Source organism: Anomaloglossus baeobatrachus, chromosome 11 (genome assembly GCF_048569485.1).
Source record: "Anomaloglossus baeobatrachus isolate aAnoBae1 chromosome 11, aAnoBae1.hap1, whole genome shotgun sequence".
NCBI classification, from domain to species: Eukaryota; Metazoa; Chordata; class Amphibia; order Anura; family Aromobatidae; genus Anomaloglossus; species Anomaloglossus baeobatrachus.
In genome coordinates, this window is record NC_134363.1 from 167,665,887 (window position 1) to 167,691,510 (window position 25,624).

The 25,624-nt window shown below is 44.6% G+C and overlaps 1 protein-coding gene and 1 long non-coding RNA gene across 2 annotated transcripts in view; one reads left to right on the forward strand and one right to left on the reverse strand.

Annotated features, from left to right (window-relative positions):
- Positions 1-25,624, reverse strand: part of ZBTB16 (zinc finger and BTB domain containing 16) — a 160,662-nt gene that overhangs the window by 91,194 nt on the left and 43,844 nt on the right. The gene's annotated exons all lie outside the window — the stretch shown is intronic.
- LOC142256211 (uncharacterized) lies at positions 4,001-10,739 on the forward strand. Its single transcript, XR_012727499.1, has 3 exons — positions 4,001-5,136; positions 8,548-8,659; positions 10,438-10,739. It is a non-coding gene; the product is annotated as an uncharacterized LOC142256211 (long non-coding RNA).

A 25,624-nucleotide genomic window follows, 5' to 3' on the forward strand; every position in this document is an offset into this window, starting at 1 on the left:
AATCCCTTCACGACCCATGATGTACCGGTACGTCTTAGGTCGGGTCCCTGCCTTTGATGCAGGCTCACACACCGAGCCCGCATCTTTCTCCGCACATATTGGCTGATATGATCAGTCGTCATGTGCCTCAAACAGCCGCAGGTGGATTGGAGATCGGCCCGCACTTGTTACCTAGTTAAATCCAGTTGTCAACCTCTGACAGCGGGATTTAACATACGCCGGCGGGGAGCGCATCATTCGTCACTCCCATCGGTGGCTTTGTGATATGATCGTCGAGTGCCGATGACAGCCGGGGGCCAGCTGATGACCCCTGTGTGTCTGTCATGACAATCCTCCTGTGAACGCCGGCTGCAAGCGACATCGTTCATTGGAGACCGTGATTTCTGCAGTACAGAGTGATGCTGATGCCAATGCTCAGCACAAGCGATCGGATTATTGCAACTTCAAGTCCCCTAAGGAGACTAGGGAGAAACAATAAAAGTGTGTGTGGGACATTTTAAAAGTATGAAACCACCCTTCCACAAAAGTTACAAAATCACCCCCTCTTTTGTGCCTAGGAAAATAAAATAAAAATGAAAAAAATAAAAATTTTATATTTGGTATCACTGCATTCAGAAATGTCCAATTAGAATATAAAATATTTAAAATATATTATTATTATTATGAATAATAAATAATTTTTAAGAAATGCCAAAATTATGGGTTTTTTTTTGCAGCTACAACATTACAATAAAATGAATAAAATGCAACAAAACGCATCTACCCAAAAATTGTATTTTGAAAAAAGTTAGCTCAAGGTGCAAAAAAGATAACCCATCACACAACTCCAGATCTTGAAAAATTTGAATGTTACAGGCCTCAAAAAATAGCGATAAAAACAATTTATTTTTCTCTGTAAAAAATTTCTGCACTTATTTTCACCAATTAAATAGTAAATTATCATGTGTATAAAATATATCAAATTATATAATCTCAGATACATACATGTATAACAAAATAAAATAATATATATATATATATACACACATATATATACATACATACATATATTACTACATATATACATACACATATATATATATATATATATATATACACACACACACACATATATATACACATACATATATACACACACATATATACATATATATTATATATATTATATATATATACACATATACACAATTTTTATTTTATTTTTTTATACATATATGTATTTGAGATTATATAATTTGATATATTTTATACACATGATAATTTACTATTTAATTATATTTATAGTGTTATTAAAAAAAATAAATATTAAATAAATAATAATAATAATAATAATAATAATAATAATAATAATAATAATAAAGATTTGGAACGCGTACTGACCTGGGGAATCATCCTGCTAGGTCAGTTTTACCATGTAGTGAACATGGTAAATAAATGAACCAAAAAACAAAATTCCCTTTGTTTGCAATTTCACCATGCCTGGAATTTTTTTTGCCTATTTTCCAGAACCATATATGGTAAAATAAAAAAATAAATAAATAAATAAATTAAAAAAATTAACAGCACAACTCTTACAAAAGAGCAAGCCCTATGGCTATGTTGACATAAAAATGTAATAAAAGCTAAATCGCTTAAAGGGGAGGGGAAGAAAATAAATAAAAAACGGAAAAAAAAAATGGGGAAAAATTAAATTATATTATAATATATATATATATATATATATATATATATATATATATATATATATATATATATATATATATATATATATATATATATATATATATATACACACACACACACACACATACACATCATACATATATATATACACATATAAATATATATATACACATATAAATATATATATATACATATATATATACATATATATATATACACACATATATATACACATATATATATATACACACACACACACACACACACACATACATACATACACACACATTATATATATATATATATATATATATATATATATATATATATATATATATATATATACATACACACACACACACACACACATACATACATATATAATATATATATATATAATGTGTATATATATATATATTATATATATATATATATATATATATATATATATATATATATATATATATATATATATATATATATATATATATATATATATATATATATATATATATATATATTTATATTTATATATATATATTTCATTCGCCGGGTAATAAAGGGGTTGGAAAGAAAAAAAAAAATATATAACTATTGAAATAAAAGAAATTACAAGCATATATAATATATTTTTTTATAAATAAATAGATTTTTAATTTTTTATTGTAAAAAGACGAGATTGGTCCCATTACAATTTTCAAGGGATGAAGGTCTATAAGAAGGCACAAACATGAGTGTATGGATTTCATTCATCCGCACTCGGAGTAGAGGTGGAATTTTTTCCATTTTTCCCCTCCACAACACACAGCCAGAACAATGCTGAGGAAGTCTGACAGAAACCTATTTAAGGTCATTTATTGCCTTAATAAGCACCTTTGTCCAACAGGCAGTTTTTGACAACGGTGATAAATTCCAAATTTATGTCAAACATAGCATATGTTTAACAGCTCATTTCTAAGCAGAAGCAGCAGGCGCCCCTATAAATCACAGCTCGGGCCTGAAATGAAAGCAGATTATAGGGCCGGGGCTATTGAGAGAAATATAAATCAGGACAGTTTAACTCTTAACATAGCGCAAATTAACTAGATTGGTGGGGAAAGTTTTCTGGCAGCCAAAAGGGCTAATTATAAACCTTCATACTGGCAAGGTTACCATAGGCCAGGGGTGGGGAACCTCCGGCCCGCGGGCCGTATACGGCCCGTGACGACTTTTTATGCGGCCCCCGGGCACATTCCCGGGGACCATTGTGCTTTGGTGGCAGCCGCGCTTTTCCCGGCTGCCGGCCCTTTAAATCCCACAGCCTGATGCCCTGTGGGTAGATGCTAGAATGTACGGGCTCTCTCCAGATCCTGACTTCCAGGACCTGACTGCAGCCCATACATTCTAGGCTTATCCCCGGCCTGTGTGCTCTGGTGGGCGGGTAAGCAGCAAGCTGCGATAAAGTCACACAGAAGAGCTGCAGCAGGTTTACCAGCCTCCCGAACCTGCTGTGTGTGTGTGTGACTCTCCCTCCCCCTCACTGCGAGTACTCAACCCATCGCTGCCCCCCCCCCCGCTCAGTGCTGTGTACACCCTCGTACTGTGTGTACCCCCCAATGCTGTATGTACCCCCCAATGCTGTATGTACCCCCCAATGCTGTGTGTACCCCCTCGTGCTGTGTACCCCCTCGTGCTGTGTACCCCCTCGTGCTGTATGTACCCCCCAATGCTGTGTGTACCCCCTTGTGCTGTATGTACCCCCTAGTGCAGTGTGTACCCCCTAGTACAGTGTGTACCCCCTAGTACAGTGAGTACCCCCTAATGCTGTGTGTACCCCCTAATGCTGTGTGTACCCCTTAATGCTGTGTGTACCCCTTAATGCTGTGTGTACCCCCTCGTGCTGTGTGTACCCCCTCATGCTGTGTACCTCCTAGTACAGTGTGTACCCCCCAGTGCTGTGTACCCCCAGGTGCTGTGTGTACCCCCTAGTGCTGTGTGTACCCCCTAGTGCTGTGTACACCCCAGTGCTGTGTGTACCCCCTCGTGCTATGTGCCCCCTAGTGCAGTGTGTACCACCTAGTGCAGCGAGTACCCCCTAATGCTGTGTGTACCCCTTAATGCTGTGTGTACCCCTTAATGCTGTGTGTACCCCCTAATGCTGTGTACCCCTTAATGCTGTGTGTACCCCCTCGTGCTGTGTACCCCCTCGTGCTGTGTACCCCCTCGTGCTGTGTGTACCCCCTCATGCTGTGTACCTCCTAGTACAGTGTGTACCCCCCAGTGCTGTGTACCCCCAGGTGCTGTGTGTACCCCCTAATGCTGTGTGTACCCCTTAATGCTGTGTGTACCCCTTAATGCTGTGTGTACCCCCTAATGCTGTGTACCCCTTAATGCTGTGTGTACCCCCTCGTGCTGTGTACCCCCTCGTGCTGTGTACCCCCTCGTGCTGTGTGTACCCCCTCATGCTGTGTACCTCCTAGTACAGTGTGTACCCCCCAGTGCTGTGTACCCCCAGGTGCTGTGTGTACCCCCTAGTGCTGTGTGTACCCCCTAATGCTGTGTACACCCCAGTGCTGTGTACCCCCTCAGCGTGGTGTAACCCCTCACTGCTGTCCGTGCCCCCCCTAGTGCTGTCTGTACCCCCTGGGTGATGTCTATGCCCCCCCACCAGTGCTGTCCGCACCACCTAATGCTGTCCATGCTGCCACCAGTGCTGTCCATGCCACGGTGAGTGCTGCCTGTGTCCCCCTTATGCTGTCCATGCTCCCCAGTGCTGTGTGCCACCCCTCAGTGCTCTTAACTCGCTACTGCTGTCTGTACCCTCCCACTGCTTTCTATGCTCCCCAGTCCGTGCTCTCCTATTGATGTCTATGTTCCCCCAGACCTGTCTGTCTCCCTAATGCTGCCACCCAGTGCAGTCCGTGCTGCCACCCAGTGCAGTGCGTGCTGCCACCCAGTGCAGTGCGTGCTGCCACCCAGTGCAGTGCGTGCTGCCACCCAGTGCTGTGCGTGTCCCCAGTCATGTCTGTGCCACCGCCAGGGCTGTCCATGCCCCCTACTGATGTATATGCCCCAGCCCCTCCTGTGATGTATATGCCCCAGCTCCTCCTGTGATGTATATGCCCCAGCCCCTCCTGTGATGTATATGCCCCAGCCCCTCCTGTGATGTATATGCCTCAGCCCCTCCTGTGATGTATATGCCCCAGCCCCTCCTGTGATGTATATGCCCCAGCCCCTCCTGTGATGTATATGCCCCAGCCCCTCCTGTGATGTATATGCCCCAGCCCCTCCTGTGATGTGTACTCCCAGTGTCTCCTGTAATTTATGCGCCCTGGCCCCTCCTGTGATGTGTATGCCCCCAGCATCTCCAGACAGAGACAAACCTGGAAAAGCAGCTGTGAGAAACAAGATGATCAATATCACCGAACATTACAATCGCACCAAAGAGAAGCAGCTCCGGCCACCACAATAGGGGTGAGTTAATCGTTTGACCAAATATAGCAGGGTTATTTTTCAGGTTGATAATGTTGTGCGGCCCCCAAAGGTTAGTAGGAAATTCCAAATGGCCCCCGGCAGTAAAAAGGTTCCCCACCCCTGCCATAGGCAATGGAACCTCACAATGGAAAAATCTGTGTATCACCCATAGGGTAATGTTCACACAGTGCGTTTTTGCCACACAAAAAAAAAAAAAAAACAAAAAAAAAAAAACTGTGCATGAGATTTCAGAAATCTAAGCACAGCAAAAAGGACGTGTGAACATAGCCTTAAGGAGATTATCCAGGACTGACCTATTGATGATAAACTATCAGTAGAATAGATCATCAATATGGAGTTCTGTGCGGGTCCGACACCACCATCAATCATCTGCTGAAAGATGTATTCAAGTGAAGGGGTAATAAAGTGCAGCACTGCGCAGCAGACACCAAGCAACATCCACTTTACATTGCCTAGTTTGAATCAGAGCTGATTGGTAGGAGACGTCCACCAATCTCACAGTAATGTCCCATCAGACCGATAGATTCATTATTGATGAGCGGGCACTACCATGCTCGGGTGCTCAGTACTGGTAACTAGTGATGAGCGGGCACTACCATGCTCAGGTGCTCTGTACTCGTAACTAGTGATGAGCGGGCACTACCATGCTCAGGTGCTCTGTACTCGTAACTAGTGATGAGCGGGCACTACCATGCTCGGGTGCTCAGTACTGGTAACTAGTGATGAGCGGGCACTACCATGCTCAGGTGCTCTGTACTCGTAACTAGTGATGAGCGGGCACTACCATGCTCGGGTGCTCAGTACTCGTAACTAGTGATGAGCGGGCACTACCATGCTCAGGTGCTCAGTACTCGTAACTAGTGATGAGCCGGCACTATCATGCTCGGGTGCTCAGTACTCGTAACTAGTGATGAGCGGGCACTATCATGCTCGGGTGCTCAGTACTGGTAACTAGTGATGAGCGGGCACTACCATGCTCGGGTGCTCAGTACTGGTAACTAGTGATGAGCGGGCACTATCATGCTCGGGTGCTCAGTACTGGTAACTAGTGATGAGCGGGCACTATCATGCTCGGGTGCTCAGTACTGGTAACTAGTGATGAGCGGGCACTACCATGCTCGGGTGCTCAGTACTGGTAACTAGTGATGAGCGGGCGCTACCATGCTCGGGTGCTCAGTACTGGTAACTAGTGATGAGCGGGCACTACCATGCTCAAGTGCTCAGTACTGGTAACTAGTGATGAGCGGGCACTACCATGCTCAGGTGCTCGGTACTGGTAACTAGTGATGAGCGGGCACTACCATGCTCGAGTTCTCCGTAAATCGCAATGGCTGTAAAAACTTTCAAAAAAAAGTTTTGCACAACTAAAGTTTTCATACTAGCTTCTACCAGCTCCATCAAAATTGGAGGAGGTGGGGAAAGACAGGGGTGTGACGTCAAAGCTCATCTAATTCATCGCGAGCTGTGGAAAAGATTTCTGGCGCAAGGTAGGATTTGTGACTTTGAATTTACGAAAACCTTTATTGCTGCATGACACACTGATCGGGAATTTAGATTGTGAGCCCCAGTGGGAATACACCGTGTGCAGAATTATTAGGAAAGTTGTATTTTAGAGGATTTTTTTTTATCATCAACAATCAACAACTATGTTCTCAATCAACCCAAAAGACTCAAATATCAAAGCTTAATATTTTTGGCAGTTGGAGTGCGGTTCTTTAGATTTGGCTATCTTAGGAGGATCTGTTTGTGCAGGTGACTATCACTGTGCAGAATTATTAGGCAACTTAATGAAAACCAAATATATTCCCATCTCACTTGTTTGTCACCAGGTAAACCAATATAACTGCACAAAATTTAGAAATAAACATTTGACATGCAAAAACAAAACCCAAAAAAAATTATTGACCAATATAGCCCCCTTTCTTTCTGATGACACTCAGCAGCCGACCATCCATAGATTCTGTCATTGCTTGATCTGTTTACGCTCCACATTGCGTGCAGCAGCCACCACAGCCTCCAGACACTACTCCCAGAGGTGGACTGTTTTCCCTCCCTATAGATCTCACATTTTATGAGGGACACAGGTTCTCTATGGGGTTCAGATCAGGTGAACAAGGGGGCCATGTCATTATTTATCATCTTTTAGACCTTTACTGGCCACCCACGCTGTGGAGTAGTTGGATGCATGTGATTGAGCATTGTCCTGCATGAAAATCATGTTTTTTTGAACGATACCGACTTCTTCCTGTACCACTGCTTGAAGAAGTCGTCTTCCAGAAACTGGCAGTAGGTCTGGGAGTTGGGAGACTCCATCCTCAACCCGAAAAGGTCCCACAAGTTGATCTTTGATGATCCCAGCCCATACCAGTGCCCGCCTCCACCTTGCTGGCATCTGAGTCGGAGTGGCGCTCTCTGCCCTTTACTGATCCAGCCTCTGGCCCATCCATCTGCCCATCAAGAGTCACTCATTTTATCAGTCCATAAAACCTTTGAGAAATCAGTCTTAAGATATTCTTGGCCCAATCTTGACGTTTTATCTTATGTTTCTTGGTCAGAAGTGGTGGTTTTTCAGCCTTCCTTACCTTGGCCATGTCCCTGAGTATGGCACACCTTGTGCTTTGTGATACTCCAGTAACGTTGCAGCTCTGAAATATGGTCAAACTGGTGGCAAATGGCATCTTGGCAGCTTCAAGCTTGATTTTCCTCAATTCATGGGCAGTTATTTTGCGCCTTTTTTTGCCCAACACGCTTCTTGCGACCCTGTTGGCTATTTGCCATGAAACGCTTGATTGTTCGGTGATCACGCTTCAAACGTTTGGCAATTTCAAGACTGCTGCATCCCTCTGCAAGACATCTCACAATTGTGGACTTTTCAGAGCCTGTCAAAGCTCTCTTCTGACCCATTTTGCCAAAGGGAAGGAAGTTGCCTAATAATTAAGCACACCTTATATAGGGTGTTCATGTCATTACACCGCACCCCTCATTACAAAGATGCACATCACCTGATTTACTTCATTGGTAGTTGGCTCTCAGCCTATACAGCTTGGAGTAGGACGATGTGTATAAAAAGCATCATGTGATCAAAATACTCATTTGCCTAATAATTCTGCACAGTGTAGTATGTTTTTATTGTATTTAAAAATGTTGGAGCTCAAAGAAGGAGGCTAAACAAGAACAAAATTAAAAAAACCTAAAATAAAAAGTAGCCATCTGTGGAATTCGAGTAGTTTTGAATGTTTTAGAAATTCCATAGGGCCAGATTACGAGCATTATCACACAAAAACGTATCGACCCGACACCGGCTTCTGCTCTTTGTTTGGCTTCCACGTGTTTATATATTCCCCTACGCTGACATATGTTACATTAAACAATCATATGTTTCACTTACAGCCCCCGTGATGTCAGCATCGGCTGCAGGATTTGCGCGGCACGCCGGCTCCCTCGTGCAATTCTGGAAGGTTAGCAGTATTATGAGAGGCCAGACTATAAAAAGGCTCGGAGTGTAAGTATTTCCTTTCCTATAAAATATTCATTACCCCGTGTGTGAGCCAAGTAACTGAGACCTCAAACATTTCTAACTTTGTGCTGCGGCAATAACAGGATTTTATTGAATCTTTCTCCTTTTATTTATACCCAACTATAAATATAAGGTTATATGGACACTGGTGCGCGCCTACACACATGTATAATGTATAAAACCCTCCTGCGCAGCTTTAAAGCAGATGAGTAAAAATATCCGGTTTTATTTCCCTGAGAACTGCCAAAAAGATTGTGCACTTGGCTCCTAGGACTTTAGCCTTGGGGTGAGAGTGAAGACGTAACCCTTTGTAATCTGCAAAAACAGGTATTTTCTACGATCGGAATTACGGCTGATGATGGTATCTGAATTCGGAAAACACAGGTTTGTAGAGAAGTCAATTGCAACATACTGTCATGGCCGAAAAAAGTGTTGGCACCCTTGAAATTGTTCCAGAAAATTAAGTATTTCTCCTAGAAAATTCTTGCAATTTACGTATTTTGTTATACACATGTCTATTTCCTTTGCGTGTATTGGAACACCACAAAAGAATAAAAAAAAAGGCAAATTGGAGAGAATTTCACCCAAAACTCCAAAAATGGGCCGGACACAATTGTTAATATTTGGTTGCATACCCTTTGTCCTTTGGAATAGATACCTGTAATTAAATCGCTTCTTATAAGGCCTAAGACACACAGCATGAAAATCAGACTGAGTGGAATGCGATAAAACATCGAATTCCGCTCGAGCCAACATCGAATTCCGCTCGAGCCAACATCGAATTCCGCTCGAGCCAACATCGAATTCCGCTCGAGCCAACATCGAATTCCGCTCGAGCCAACATCGAATTCCGCTCGAGCCAACATCGAATTCCGCTCGAGCCAACATCGAATTCCGCTCGAGCCAACATCGAATTCCGCTCGAGCCAACATCGAATTCCGCTCGAGCCAACATCGAATTCCGCTCGAGCCAACATCGAATTCCGCTCGAGCCAACATCGAATTCCGCTCGAGCCAACATCGAATTCCGCTCGAGCCAACATCGAATTCCGCTCGAGCCAACATCGAATTCCGCTCGAGCCAACATCGAATTCCGCTCGAGCCAACATCGAATACCGCTCGAACCAACATCGAATACCGCTCGGACCAACATCGAATTCCGCTCGGACCAACATCGAATTCCGCTCGGACCAACATCGAATTCCGCTCGAGCCAACATCGAACTCTGCTCGGACCAATATTAACCTATGTCCCAGCACCCGAGCGATTTTTTTCTCGGCCCCAAATCGGACAGACAAAACAATTGCAGCATGCTGCAATTGTAATCCGAGACTCTTGCTCTCTCTCGCACCCATTCAAGATGATGGAGAAAGATCGCACTGCGCTCACGGTACACCGGTGTACCGCGAGTGCAGAGCGAGAATGGCAATAGCCGGCTATGGAGGAGAGAGGGAGATAAATCCCTCCCTCTCCTCCTCCGCGCCGGCCCGTCCCTCCTCCGCGCCGGCCCATCCCCCGCAGCTGAGGTCCGATCACATGATCGGACCTCAGTCCCAGTGACACTCGGCTCCTACTGTGCTGCCAGCGCGAGCCGAGTGTCATGAGAGGATCGCATTAGATCCAGTGTGGCCCCGGCCTAACCATCCACAAGCTTCTTCCTCCTCTCACCTGGAATTTTGGCCTCTTCTTTATAAACTGCTCCAGGTCTCTCATATTTGAAGCCATCTTCTCTTCTTCCAACAGAATTTTTTAATCTCTTCACAGGTCTCAAATGGAATTTAGATCCAGACTCATTGCTGCCACTTCAGAACTCTCCAGCACTTTGTTTCCATCCATTTCTGGGGCTTCTTGAAATCTAATTCGGATCATTGTCCTGCTGGAAGACCCATGATCAAGGACCCAGACTCCGCTTTTTAACACTGGACACTACTTTGCCACCCAAAATCCTTTGGTTGTCTTCAGCTTTCATGAGGTCTTGTACACCGTCAAGACCACCAGAGACAGACAGCCTCAGACCATGTTTGAGCCACCACCATGTGTGACTGTAGGTGCTGTGTTCTTTTTCTTTGTACGACTCATTCTGTTTTCAATAAACAGTAGAATTATATGTTTTATCAAAAAGCTCCATCTTCGTCTCATCTGTCCATAAGACGCTTTCCCAAAAGGATTTTCGTTACTCCCATACATTTTGGCAAACTGTAGTCTAGCTTTTGTAGGTCACTGTCAGCAGTGGTGGTCCTCCTGGGTCTCCTCCATAGCATTTAATTTAATTAAAAAGGTCAACAAAATTTGCGCTGACACTGATGCCCCCTGAGCCTGTAGGACAGCTTGAATTTCTTTGGAACTGGATTGGAGCAGCTCTTCCACCATCTGCACTTTCCTGCATTGCAATCTTTCATCAATTTTTCTCTGGTGTTCATGTACAGGGAGATTAGCGACAGTGCCATGATTTCTAAATGTCTTGATTATGTTGAGCACCATGGACAAAAGAAACATCAAGATCTCTGGAGATGGACTTGTAATTTTGAGATTGTTGATATTTTTTCAACAATTTTGGTTCTGAAGTCCTCAGACAGTTCTCTTCTCCTCTTTCTGTTCTCCCTGCTTAGTGTGGCACACAGAGACACAATGCAAAGATAAAAAAAAAAGTCAACTTCTCCCCTTTTTATCTGGTTTCAGGTGTGATTTTCATATTGCCCAAACATATTACTTGTCACAGGTGAGTTTGAAAGATCATCACACGCGAAACAAAGTTGTTTACCTACAATTTTGGAAAAATGCTAACAATTTTATCCAGACTATTTTTGGGGGTTGTGTCAATTTATTAATTTAAACTTTTTTGTGTTGTTTCTATACACACATAAAATGAAATAGACACATTTACATGCAATAATTTTTTGAGAAAAAAATATTTCGGTTTCTGGAACAGTTTAAAGGAGGTCACTGTCGGCCATTACTATATTGTTCTTTTACTTAATGCATACACTGGTTAGTTCTCCCTGGCATATTTGATTTAGAAATTGAAATATTGACTAACAACTCAGCTTCCAACTCTTTGTGCCAATCAGTTATTCCTCCTGGAAATAAATGAATTGTGTCTTGACAGCATCTACAGAGATTGTTTAAAAGGCATAGCATATATTGAGAAGGATAAAGGCAAGTGACCAATGAACAGATTTCCAGACCTTGCCTATGAGGAGAGGGCAAGGTTCAGGGAAGTTGCCTATGAGAAGGGGAGGCAAGGTTTGGGGAAACTGTGGCCTATGAGGAGAAGGCAAGGTTTGGGGAAACAGTGGTCTATGAGAAGGTGCAAGGTTTGTGGAAATGGTGGCCTATGAGGAGAGGGCAAGGATTAGTGAAATGGGGGCCTATGAGAAGGGGGGGGGTCAAGGTTTGCAGAAATTGTGGGCTATGAGAAAGGGGCAAGGTTTGGGCAAATGGTGGCCTATGAGAAGGGGCAAGGTTTGCGCAAACTGTGGCCTATGAGAAGGGGGCAAAGTTTGGGGGAATGGTGACCTATGAGAAGGGGGCAAGGTTTGGGGAAATGGTGACCTATGAGAAGGGGCAAGGTTTGCGGAAACTGTAGCCTATGTGAAGGGGGCAAGGTTTGGGGAAATGGTGACCTATGAGAAGGGGCAAGGTTTGCGGAAACTGTGGCCTATGAGAAGGGGGCAAGGTTTGGGGCAATGGTGACCTATGAGAAGGGGGCAAGGTTTGGGGGAATGGTGACCTACGAGAAGGGGGTCGCAGGCGGGTACTGCATATCCAGCCCCTATTCAAATCAATAGGGAGCAGGTGTGCAGCACCCAGGCTACTATGCAGATGACAAGACTGTGCTGTTTAGCTTCACAACTCAGCACATGTTCCCACTGATTGTTTCATGAACAGCCAATCGGTGGGGATGTTGGGTGTCTCACCCCCACCAATCAGATATTGATGGCCTAACCTAAGTAGAGGTGATCAATATAAAAAGTTCTGGATAACCCCCTTTTAAAACTTATCCCATATCCACAGGTAGGTAATAAACTTGTTGATTTGTTGGGCGTCCACCGCTGGGATCTACATCGATCGGCAAATTGGAGAACTTTTGTCCTCGAAGGGGGAACGCCAATTCCCATTGTGGCAAGTCAAAACACCCAACCACAGAGTCGTACACGTGTGTAGATGCTCCATTCTTACAGGGATAAAAAAGTTCCCCGCTCTGCCAGGTCTTAGAGGTTGGGTCCCAAGGGTCAACAAGTTATCCCCTATCCGCAGGTAGGTAATAATTTTCCTATTTGGTAGGTGTCTACCGATGGGATCCGCATTCATCGGCAAATTGGAGTTGAAGGTGGAACGCTAAGCCTCGTTGTAGCAGGTCAGACACCCAACCACCGAGCCATACACTTGAATACCGATGCTAGATTCTTTCCGGGATAAATAGTTCACCGTTCCGCCAGGTCTTAGAGGTTGGGTTCCAAGGGTCAACAAGTTATCACCTATCCTGTGATTAGGTATTAAGGAATTGTCTGGTTTAAACAGGTTAAGTGTTGAACGTGGCTAATAACTGTTGCACATTAGAGGTCAAACTTTCCAAGATGGACTTTGGTATCATTTATGGAGTTGTTGAAATCTTTTCAAGCAAAAATGACTAAAATAACCCAATTACATGTAGCAATAACCTGAGTGATCTAATCAGGGTATATCTTACCATAAATCACTAAATGTACATGTGGCTCAGATATTTTGAGAGAGAACAAGGGGATAATTTACTGCACTAGGGGATAATTTGAGCAGGCGGCACCCCCAAATCGGACATAAAAAGTAAGTAACCCCCGTGTATAACAAAGTGAATGAAAAGACAAGGGAAACAGTCAAATATACAAGCTGGAGGAGAAAGCAATTACAGGGTAAGTAGCTGGCAGCTGGATTCCTAGCGCGTGCCAAGTTGGTTTAAATGTGATATAATGTACCTGTCAGATGCCACCTAGGACCAGTCCAATAAAAGGAGCACACGATTGATTACATATTTGGAAACAGGAGACCATACAATATATTATACAACCAAGATTAAACAGTGGTTACATCATATAGAACGAGTTTCCCTTAGTGTCTTGCTTGGTTAAGTCACAACAAGTAATGCCGTAATGCCCATGTTATGGGTTGTCAATCAGCTTTCTATGGACGTAACCTTAAGTTATAGGCACATCTATAATGTTAAATATAAAGCGGTCGTCTAGGACTACAGACAGACCAACATCTACCAGGAGTTTGTATGTTCTCCCCGTGTTTGCGTGCATTTCCTTCGGATTCTCTGGTTTCCTCCCACACTCCAAAGACTGATATGGAATTTAGATTGTGAGCCCCAATGGGGACAGTGATGATCACATCTGTAAGGCGCAGTGGATTAATAGCGCTATATAAGGGAGTAAAATAAAAAAGACCTGATGGCAGTACCCAGGAGCGGCCACAGACAGCGTGTTGAGCGTCACACACACAGTTTACGTCCAGGCACAATGGGAGCCAATAACAGCCAATTGGTGGGTGTGTCAGGCATCAGTGTCATGGGTGACCGACAGTCATGTGGATTCGGGCCATAACCGTCATGTGGTTTCGGGCCATAGAAGGTCACAGTGTCTGGCTGCGCAGAATGCTACCCTGCTGTAAGTATTCATTGGTATAGGTAACTTTCGTGTTGGATTCATCTCTCCCTTTTGGATCCAGCAGGATCTCTCCTTCCACCCAGCTGCTGATCATTAGTCTCTTGGTGCTTATATATAACTTACATATCCCTTCCTATCCTGGACTGGTGATGTTTTCAGTTCCTTCAAGCCTTGGTTGCAAGCAGGTGGCTTGTACTTCTCTGTAGTATCATTGCTGAAATTTTCCTGGACTTCTACCTGTGTATAAGTAGTTCATGCATTTTCCCCATGTGTCCTCCTAATAATGTTTAGTGGGGTTGACAAACAGTTGATCCCATCTGTTCCCTATTTAGGGTCAAGCTCTAGGGATACCTAGGATTAGGTATACAGCTCGGCGCATAGGTGCTGAACTTATCTAGGGTGGTGAGGGACCCCAGGGACCAACAGTAGGATCGGTCAGGGGTCACCATCTCCCGGATGGGATGAGCGCTTAGTCAACACCACCAAGTACTAAAGAACACACAGGGAATACAAAAGGGAAAAAGTATACGAATAACTTCTCTCCAGATGACTCAAGGAGAGGAAATGCAACAATGTTTTTCCTGATGAATACAAGCCGACTACTTGTAGTCAAGACCTGTAAAGTCTTTTTAAACTTATAACTAGCAAAAGGGAAATGATTCTATTTAAAGACATAAAAGGAAGTGCTGATGATTAATCAGCAAGGTCCTAAAGAGAAAGGAATTAACTCCAAGCAGGAAAAAAAAGAAAGTCAGGGAGCAGCTTGAGTAATCCTAACACTGCGACCTTCTACAGCCGGGCAACACAGGACTGTGTCAAGCATGACAGTTTTAGCAATAGTTCGGACTACATGAATCTTCTACTCCATATAGAAGTCTATAGAGGGAATACGCAATGTGAATATAGCCCAATGGCAAATATTGAAACCATTTTTTAAAAACAATATGCATCTTTACTGAAAAAACACAAATACATGAAAGGAAGCAAGGTTCTGACTATAATGAAGCCTGTAATTAAATCCTCAAAAAAAAGGGTAGGAAGCAAAGAAGGACGGAAGCAAGGAAGGAGGCAAAGAAGGAAGCAAGGAAAGACTGAAGGAAGTAAGGAAGGAAAGACTGAAGGAAGTAAGGAAGGAAAGACTGAAGGAAAGAAGGAAAGAAGGAAAGAAGGAAGGAAAGAAGGAAAGAAGGAAGGAAAGAAGGAAAGAAGGAAAGACTGAAGGAAGCAAGGAAGGAAAGACTGAAGGAAGCAAGGAAGGAAAGACTGAAGGAAGCAAGGAAGGAAAGACTGAAGGAAGCAAGGAAGGAAAGACTGAAGGAAGCAAGGAAGGAAAGACTGAAGGAAGCAAGGAAGGAAAGACTGAAGGAAGCAAGGAAGGAAAGACTGAAGGAAGCAAGGAAGGAAAGACTGAAGGAAGCAAGGAAGGAAAGACTGAAGGAAGCAAGGAAGGAAAGACTGAAGGAAGCAAGGAAGGAAAGACTGAAGGAAGGAAGGAAGGAAAGACTGAAGGAAGCAAAGAAGGAAGGAATGAAAGAAGCAAAGAAGGAAGGAATGAAAGAAGGAAGAAGGAAGGAATGAAAGAAGGAAGAAGGAAGGAATGAAAGAAGGAAGAAGGAAGGAATGAAAGAAGGAAGAAGGAAGGAATGAAAGAAGGAAGAAGGAAGGAATGAAAGAAAGAAAGAAAGAAAGAAAGAAAGAAAGAAAGAAAGGAAGGAAAGAAGGAAAGAAGGAAAGAAGGAAAGAAGGAAAGAAGGAAAGAAGGAAAGAAGGAAAGAAGGAAAGAAGGAAAGAAGGAAGGAAGGAAGAAAGGAAGGAAAGGAAAAGAAAAAAGAATTTTTTTTTAATATTTAGCACTTTAGTTTTAAAATATAGCTTAGATTATTAAGATACTACGAAATTAAGATCAAGATGGCAAAGTGCCATTCTGGCTACAAACAATTGCATCTCCGGACTAGAAGCCATCCCGATACATCAGTGCGAACGCCACGGCTCACATTAAGAGGAATCTCAGTCGTCGCACACAGCAGGCGATTCAATTATTAGCATACTGTAATCATTTGTATTCTTTCTGCCTGGACGGGGAGATCTGCAGAGCTCTGATACATTTCCCCCTTCTAGAAAACTCATCTCTTATGCCCAGCGGCCATTCTTGTGTCTATAATTAATCCTTTAGTGTGTGGGGTGGTTAGAATTGTGATTCTGTCAACCGGTAATCGTTAGATACAACAGAAACAAAAATCCCGTTTCCCCCCCTCTCCTCCAGCCTGGGTGACAATCATATTATAAGCTTGAAGGGTTCGGCACCTAGACAATAGCGGGTAACGTAACGCATCCAAATTGTGACTGCGAAGCGGGGAGGAGGGAATTTTTTTTTTTTATTTTCCAATGTAGCAAACTAAAACCGATACAAAAAAAAAAAAAAAAAAAAAAAAAAAAAGGCGAAACGTTCAACAATGTATCTCTGCAGATAAAACAAATTCAGACCATTGGGCAATGAGAGGTTTTTAGTCTTCTCCAGAACTTCAGAGGTTAAACAAAAGTCCTCAATTAGTCTCATTTCTCGCAGCAGCTTTAACAGTTAACGTTGCTGATTGAGAGAACACTGCAGTTATTGGTTTAAACCAGTTCCTTTCACTTACGCACCAGCAGAGAAAAACAATTTTATCAGCAACATCCCCCTAATTACATGAGCTGGCTTTCAGTTGAAATACTGGGGTTTTACACCGGCGCTTAGCATCATGTAGGCTAATTCTTAGCATCTGCATGAAGTGGGATCAATATAAACAAGGGGACCTCGCCGCATGTACGTGTGAGCACATTAGAGAGCGGAGGGGGCGCTATAGTGCATTTATGTCTTACAATGTACCCAGTGTTGGTAGAACGAGACACGACAGGGCATCAAAGTTATTAAAGCGTAAAAGAATCATGAAAAAAATGGGATGTCCAGTTAAGAAACTCTAAACTTTATTAAGCACTCTTTATTAGTGATGAGCGGGCACTACCATGCTCGGGTCGGGTACTCCATACTCGTAACTAGTGATGAGTGAGCACTACCATGCTCAGGTGCTCCGTACTCGTAACTAGTGATGAGCGGGCACTACCATGCTCGGGTGCTCCGTACTCGTAACTAGTGATGAGCGGGCACTACCATGCTCGGGTGCTCCGTACTCGTAACTAGTGATGAGCGGGCACTACCATGCTCGGGTGCTCAGTACTGGTAACTAGTGATGAGCGGGCACTACCATGCTCAGGTGCTCAGTACTCGTAACTAGTGATGAGCGGGCACTACCATGCTCAGGTGCTCAGTACTCGTAACTAGTGATGAGCGGGCACTACCATGCTCAGGTGCTCAGTCATCACTAATCTTTGTCCCTTGGTGAAAGTGGAAAGCCATTAGAAAATGAGTATCTCCCCCCTGGAGGACGTGTCCCAAACCCATGGATTGAAAATGATCACTATGTAATGCTTAAATTCCCCTTCGGGGGCAGTGCAGGGAGACCAAGCTCTTACTAACCGCTTTCACCATAGATTACAGCCAATTGCTGATCGTCTCAGCAGGACATCTTGTGACAAATATTGCAGGAGTTGTAAGATTAAAACAAGTTATCACCTTTCTTAACAATAAATGATAAGTTGTTGATCGTGAACATTTGACTCCGGAGTCTCACACTTCTCAAAAGAGTGGCAGTTTGCATACGCAACCTGTGCTCCATTTTCTTACATGGGGCTGCTGATCGTTGCTTTTTCTGGTAACCCCATAGAGAATGACAGGAGTGGTGGTCAGGAGTCTAATTTGCCACCACATTTTGAAACAAAAAAAAAAAAAAAAAAAAAAAAAAAAAAGGTTTCCCGATCTACCGGGGGTCTTAGCAGTGCATGACCCACCAATCAGTGGGTCAAGATAACACCCATCTCCCGGGGTTGTCGGGTTAAAACAAGATAAGGGCTTATTCAGACACAATGATTATTGGGTAAATTTCCCCCTCAAGGACCCATTATAGCCAGTGTATATGGTCAAGATTCCCACACAGACCAATGGTCTACCATAGATATCGCAGCAGCTCCAGACTACATGGACTATTCATTTACACTCTAAAGGGAGCTCAAATATTCTCGTCTCCTACCCCATACACATGCATGTGTGACGCCCAGCAAAACCAGGTAGTCACACATTAGGCCCCCGCAGAACACCTTCCCTCACCTAGGTCACATACAGCCGACCTGAAACCCTAGTCACCCCCCTCAGGGCAAGACAGGCACACCAGTGGGCGGGACCAGGTGGTTAGGAAACTCCCACCTAGGGGTCTAGACAGCCCGGGGCAGGAAAACAAACAGTTTTGAGTTGTAGTTTAAGTTGAGAGGAGTGGAGGCTGGGGCTAGGTGTAGCTCCAGCGGAGGAGAAGTTCAAAGTTGAACGGTGCTAGGGTCGAAGCCCTGGTACCTTGGCTAGGTGGCAGACTGTGGTCTCCGTCAGCAGGAGACGGGAAGACGACTCGGCAGATCTGAGGAGGACCGGAGCCCGTAGGTACCGACACCGGAGATCCGACCAGAAACCGTGCACAGAGGGGGTACTCTGACCCTGAAGCCAGGACCAGAACCAACGGCCTAGCTAATCAACCGATTGAGGGCAGGATTACAGGTCCTGTCCCAACCAAAGTCCCAAAAGCAGACAACCACCCACAGATGGGGATAGGGCAACCGCCAGGGCCCATAGATCCCACGGGTCAGCGTCAGCGGGTACGGCTCCTCAGGCACACAAAGCCGGGAGCAGACTCCAGTGTTCCACACCAGGAAGTCCAAACACACAACCCCAACCAGTGCAGAGGAAGAGACGGCGACCACCAGCCCGGGTGGGGGACCAGAGTACAACCGGCCGCGGCGGCCGGCCACCAGCACCTTGGTTTACCAAAAGACTCGTGTGATTCATTTGCTTGTGAGTAACCAAACATCCCCTGGTACGTCCGGGCGCGCAGGCCCCTGCCATCGCCATACCCTGCACAAAGACTCTGGGTCCGGGGCAACCATCCCTACCCACGGTGGGGTTAACATCCGGGTGCCATTACATCTCCCCTGGGTATCCCACAGCAGCAGCGGTGGTGTCCCACTTCACCACACACCGTGGGTGGCGTCACAAACCAAATACGGTCAAAGCCGTACAACTACGTCCCCCTTTTCATTTGGCGTGTCCGCGTGACCCCCCGGGTCCGGAGGATCCCTCGAGCCACACAGCGGGTCCGGATCAGAGCAGCGCCGGCTTCTGGCACGGCACACATGCACTGCTCAGCTGAGCGTGCGCGGCTTTTCAGTTAGGAAAGGGGAAGTGGCTGTCAGACATCACTGAGACTGGGCTCATCTTCTCTGACAAAACAGAGGGAAACTTAGGATGCTCCATTCCCCCTGCTCAATATCATGTGGAGGGAAAGCCATGGACCCTCGAAGAAATAAAAAATATTTACGTACATTACTGCGGACATCTTTTCCCCTCAAAAGGTCATATGGCCTATTTGGGGGTGATGTTGGACACCCTATGTCAGGTCTTCGCATTTTACACACACACACACACACACACACACACACACACACACACACACACACACACACACACACACAGGTCATCATGTAATATTATAGTGTAGGCCGTATAGGCCTCGCTTCAACCATCCCACAGTAAATCAACCTTTGTTGCCCACAGCAACCAGAGATCAACTTTCATTTTTAAAGCAGCCTTGGTAAAAATAAGTCTGATTGGTTGCTATGGGCAACAAAGCTTTGATAAAGGAGGCCTAATGTTCCCATCCATCACCACCTGGAAACACCATTTTAAGAAAGTTGCATATTAGAACTAAATAAAGAAATAAAGAGGGGGTGATGGTGTCTACAGTGTGCAGAAACGCTGCTAACATTTCGGTCAAGAGACAGGAAATGACTCACCTGCAGTTCAGTCACACGCACCCCCCTCATTACTAGAAATCAGCTCCGATAAGAAGAAAGAAAGCGCCGAGCAGCGCAACAACACTTCATCTGTCTAGCACGGGTGTTATGTGAGCCTTAAGCATTGTTCGAGGTGTGTGTGTGCGCATTATAATATATATACGCACGTACATACATATACATACACACTTTGTCTATGTACATAAGGCCTTTTTCCCCCTCAAATATTGTTCACAAGTTTGTGTAATTCTGTGTTAGTGATCACTTCTCGTGTGGAGATAATGTATCCACCTATGTGACATATCAAGATGCTGATTAAACAGCATGATTATTGCACAGGTGCGCCTTAGGCAAGTTAGCATGATTATTGCACAGGTGCGCCTTAGGCTGCCCGCAATAAATGACCACTCTAAAATATGCAGTTTTAAAATCACACAGCACAATGCCACAAATGACGCAGGTTTTAAGGGAGCGTGCAGTTATCATGCTGACTGCAGGAACGTTCTCCAGAACTGTTCTCGTGAATTGAATGTTCATTTCTCAATTATGAAGACATCTCCAGAGGCGTTTCAGAGTATTTAGCAGAATATGGAACCGGCCTCACAACTGCAGACCACGTGTAACCGCACCAGCCAAGAACATCCACTTCAAGCATCTTCACCTCCACTGAGACCGGCCACCCAGACAGCGGCTGCAACAATCCGTGCAAAAACCAAAGAATTTCTGCACAAACTGTCAGACATTGTCTCAGGGAAGCTCCTCTGCTGCACGTCCTCATCGGGGGGTCTCCACCTGACTGCAGCTCATCATCATAACAGACTTGAGTGGGCAAATGATTACATTCGATGGGGTCTGGCACATTGGAGAGGTGTTCTCTTCACGGATGAATCCCGGTTTTCACTATACAGGGTAGACTGGTAAGTGGTGGTCACACCAGAAACTGACTGGTTTTCTGTACCCCCAGTTCCCCCCCAATATTATAAAACTGCACATTTTAGAGTGGCTTTTTATTGTGACAAGCCTAAGGTGCACCTGTGCAATAATGATGCTGGCCAGCCTAAGGCACACCTGTGCAATAATCACGCTGGCCAGCCTAAGGCGCACCTGTGCAGTAATCACGCTGGCCAGCCTAAAGCGCACCTGTGGGCTTGTAGGCCCTGTTAAGCCGTTCTTGCTAACCCTTCCTGCATCCTACAGTGAACTGGATTGCACACATCATAGAGGACCTGATTTAGAGTGATGACATAATTGACGACAACTATTGGAGAAACTTTAGCGAGAAGTGATGTAAATCCATGGAGTCTCATCTTGGTTATTCTGGGGAATCCAATTATGTAGCTATCTTTAACCAAGAGTTGTGATGCTCATTTAATTGTTATAGTCCTACATCTTTATCTGACTGTGCAAGCTATTAATTAATGCATCACACTGTCTTCACTGTACGTCAGTATGTAGCATTTGGGTAAACAGTAGATGGTGCACCCCAGGAGAAAAAGTCAGAATGTGGGGGGAGAAAGTACTGAGTCAACCAAGAGAACGCGTTCCTTAAAGGAGATGTACGAAATGCATGGAAACAAGTATTGTATTCTATATGTATCCATCCGTGTGTGTATATAAATGGGGAAAATTTGGCAATAGCTGGAATACTGCAATTTATAATCTGTTATTTCCTATAAGGATAGGGGTTAAATTTCAAGTCTGGCCCAAAAAAAACCCAAAACAAAACAAAAAAAAAATTGCAGATATAAAAGTCCAATGGAGAATATATGGCAGTGGATACCAAGTGTATAGCCATACATTGTACCACTGCGCATGATGGCAGTATATTGGCTTAATACGAAGAAACATCTACATGAAGTTTTTAGGTTTCCCTCTTTGGTTCGCATGGGTTTCCACCCAAAAAAATATATATATATTGGTGAACTTCAATGTATAAAGAGAAATCCGGGGCACTACTCCGCACCGTGGATATATAGATTACCAAGTCCTGTACATAACGGCATGGATCAGTACAGCTCTGGGGTGCACATTTATGTGGAGACAATATGACATCAACTTTCAAGAGAGAATGGCACTCACCAGATGTATGCTGTGTAGAAAACGAATTTATTCAAACTTTGAGGTTACATGTGCAGGGCGGGTAAGTGGGGAGGGGGAGTTGAGCACGTCAGACGACGGCCGTTTCGCACTTGCAAAGTGCTTCAACTGACCAGCTAAAGCACTTTGCAAGTGCGAAACAGCCGTCGTCGGACGTGCTCAACTCCCCCTCCCCACCTACCCGCCCTGCACATGTAACCTCCAAGTTTCAATAAATTAGTTTTCTACACAGCATACATCTGGTGAGTGCCATTCTCTCTTGAAAGTTGATATATATTGGTGACTTTGGCATTTAGAATATGAACCCCAATGGAACAGGGACCAATGACAACATCGCTACAGAATAGGTTAGCGCCATATAACAATGTTAAACTGTGTATATTGAACCTATGGGTTTACAGGTATATTATCCATAATAATACATTTTAGGCAATTACCTATAACCAGGCGTGGTCACTTTCCTACAGCTAATGACCCTCATTGTCTACAGTGCAACAAATTTACAGTAGTGACAAATAGGACATTCTCAAAAGCAGCAGGCTGGAGGAACTCACCAGGTGAAGCTTAGTTGCTTTATTCAGGTGCTAACACAGATGCATTGGGGGAGGAAGCATGCAGGACTATGGCACAGTTTTGCACCACTAGGGGCGCTTCTACGGGTCCAGTTTCTAAGGTGGACCCGTAGAAGCGCCCCTACTGGTGCCATACACAGGAATCGTATTACAGGAACGGTAAGCAGTGCCCGCTGTTCATTTCTAGCGTGTTGTGACCAATGGGACATGTATACAAACAATCCCCCTAAAAAAATGGAGGTGGCAAATGTATTTGTCTTCTGCAGAATAAGAACAATCTGCAATAATTAAAGTGGAATTCAACTTTTATTGCATGAAAGATCACGAATCTGCTATATACGATGTAACAAAAAAACGTATACAAAAGAATACAAGAATATCCTAACTTCGCCCCTGTAAAACTTCAGTCCTATACGTGCATTGTGCATCATTTCATATAGTTTGTGCACGTAAACGCTGGTGCTGTGAAGGGTGCCAGGGATCAGCAAATGAGTCTGCGTTCTCGCCCCAGGAAAGTCAAGAGGTGCCGTGCAAATTACAGAGCTTTTAAATTATACTCTTAATGAACGCAAATAAAGCACAGTTAAAAGGCAATTTGCTCCATAGGAGACAAATATTTAAGCACAGCAGGTCAACGAGAGGAGGAAAAAAATAAAAAATAAAAAAAAAAACACCCTTATTTATAAAGCTCCTCTCTCCCATAATAAAAGGTCATAGGGGGATATAGAAGTACAATTCTAGAATTCTACGCAGAAATCTGCAGAGTGAAGTGAATAACACTGATCATCTGAATACAATGGCACTCTCCAAATGGTGGGATATATTAGGCAGCAAATAAAGATGTGCGAAGCGTGAAAAATGAGCAAGCGTAACCTTATTTGTGGTGTCTAGATGAAGAGATAAAAATATTTCCAAAACGACAGGTCTTGAGGGGCGTTCTTGACAACAACTGAGCTACTGTAGGGAAAAATTGCTAAAAAAGTTCCTGCAGACTATGGTAAAAAGGTAGAATAGATTAACTTGTGATTATCCTGATGGGAGTTTTCAACTCCGAAATGCGATGAATAAAAATCAATCGCCAGCATTTTCCTTGTGGACATCAGCGTGGCTTTTAACCCTTCATCTCCAATTTCTACAGTAAAAAAGGACCCACCAACCACCACAGCTTGCAGTGTGTTGCCCAGGGATATGGAGTACTCGGTCCCGGGCAGTGTATATCTGGGGAATGTCACTTTGGTGGCTGTTGCCCAATTCCGTGCCCTGGGCCCTTTTTGAAAAGGGGAATATTTGCAGGGGATTAAAGTAATGATCACTTGTGACGCCACTTGCGGTGTTGCGGCTATGTGTATGGAGCCGCCGCTGCACAATGTCCACTGGTGGAGCTGGTGTTAATGGCAGCCTGGATGGTAGGCCCTCCGCAAGCAGGGCCAGGCCCCAAAGGGTAGGTGATGTGACAGATGTTAGAAGAAGGGAGTCCACACAAAAGTTCAGTGCAACTGGTTTTACTCACTGTCCAGAGATGGTAACTGGTTACCAGAGGCCGGCTGGTTTCACCTTCAGGTCCCCTTTTTCCCAGTGCCAGTTAGTAATCTGGTGCCTTCTTCCCCTGCACCTGTCTCTGGTTAGTGGGTCCCCGTGACTTAGAGCAACTGGGGGTCCCCATCTGGTGGCGGTGTTCCACTGCTGTCTGCCTGATAGTAGTGTGAACCCTGTGGGGTTGGAGTCTCTGGTCCTGTCCCCGGTTCTCCCTTTGCTACCGAGTCTTCGGATTCTTAGGATCAGCAAGGTCCTTGATGGTCCCCTTGCTGTGCAGGTGTTAACAAGCCTGCCTGGAGCTTCTGCTTGTCCTAGGGTCCTGTACCCTGTCGGTGCGTAGTTCCGGGAGTACTCCACTGGCAACTACTCTCCTGAGCACCAGGTTACTGCTCACTCACGACCGACAGTCACTTCCCATCCACCTTCACCTCCTTACTACAACTCCTACAACTGTCTTCTCTGTCCATAGTCCGCCCCTCCCACCTGGTCAACTAGTGGACTAGAGTGGCTCCACCTCTAGGTGGCCATCCATTGGTCCGACCCTAGGTAGGTACCATTGTATGGGGGATTTTTGGGGGAACAACTGGAATTGTGTGCGTTTGTGTGTTACTGGCACTGGGTTTCCAGGTCCCTAAGAGGGTAGGCCCTGCATCCCGATGGGGATGCAGTACCTTGTAGTTCCCAGATTGCTTCAGGGGTGTTTGGTGTAGCTCAAGGCCGGACAGAGAACCTATGAAGTCCATAACGTAGAAAACCACGGCATACACCATCCAAGATCCAAAAAGTGCTTTTATTCCATATAGCATGCAGGTAAAATTAGCGGGGAAAGATGGAGCCAGGTGCAAACCCCCCCCCAGGACGACGGCCGTTTCGCACCTCGTGTGCTTCTACGGGTCCAATGGTGCGAAACGGCCGTCGCCCTTGAAGGGCCTGCATCCGTCTCTCTCTTCCCCGCTATTTTACCTGTATGCTATAAGGAATAAAAGCACTTTTTGGATCTTGGATGGTGTATGCCGTGGTTTTCTACTTTATGGACTTCTGTTCTGGATATCGTGGACAAGAAGAGGAGACTCTTCTTGTCCATGTGCACCCATTACCATTTCTTCTAAAAAGGAGGACTGAGGCTGTTCTAAGGTCTTCGGTGTACGGTATTGCACGGTTCAGTGCGGAACC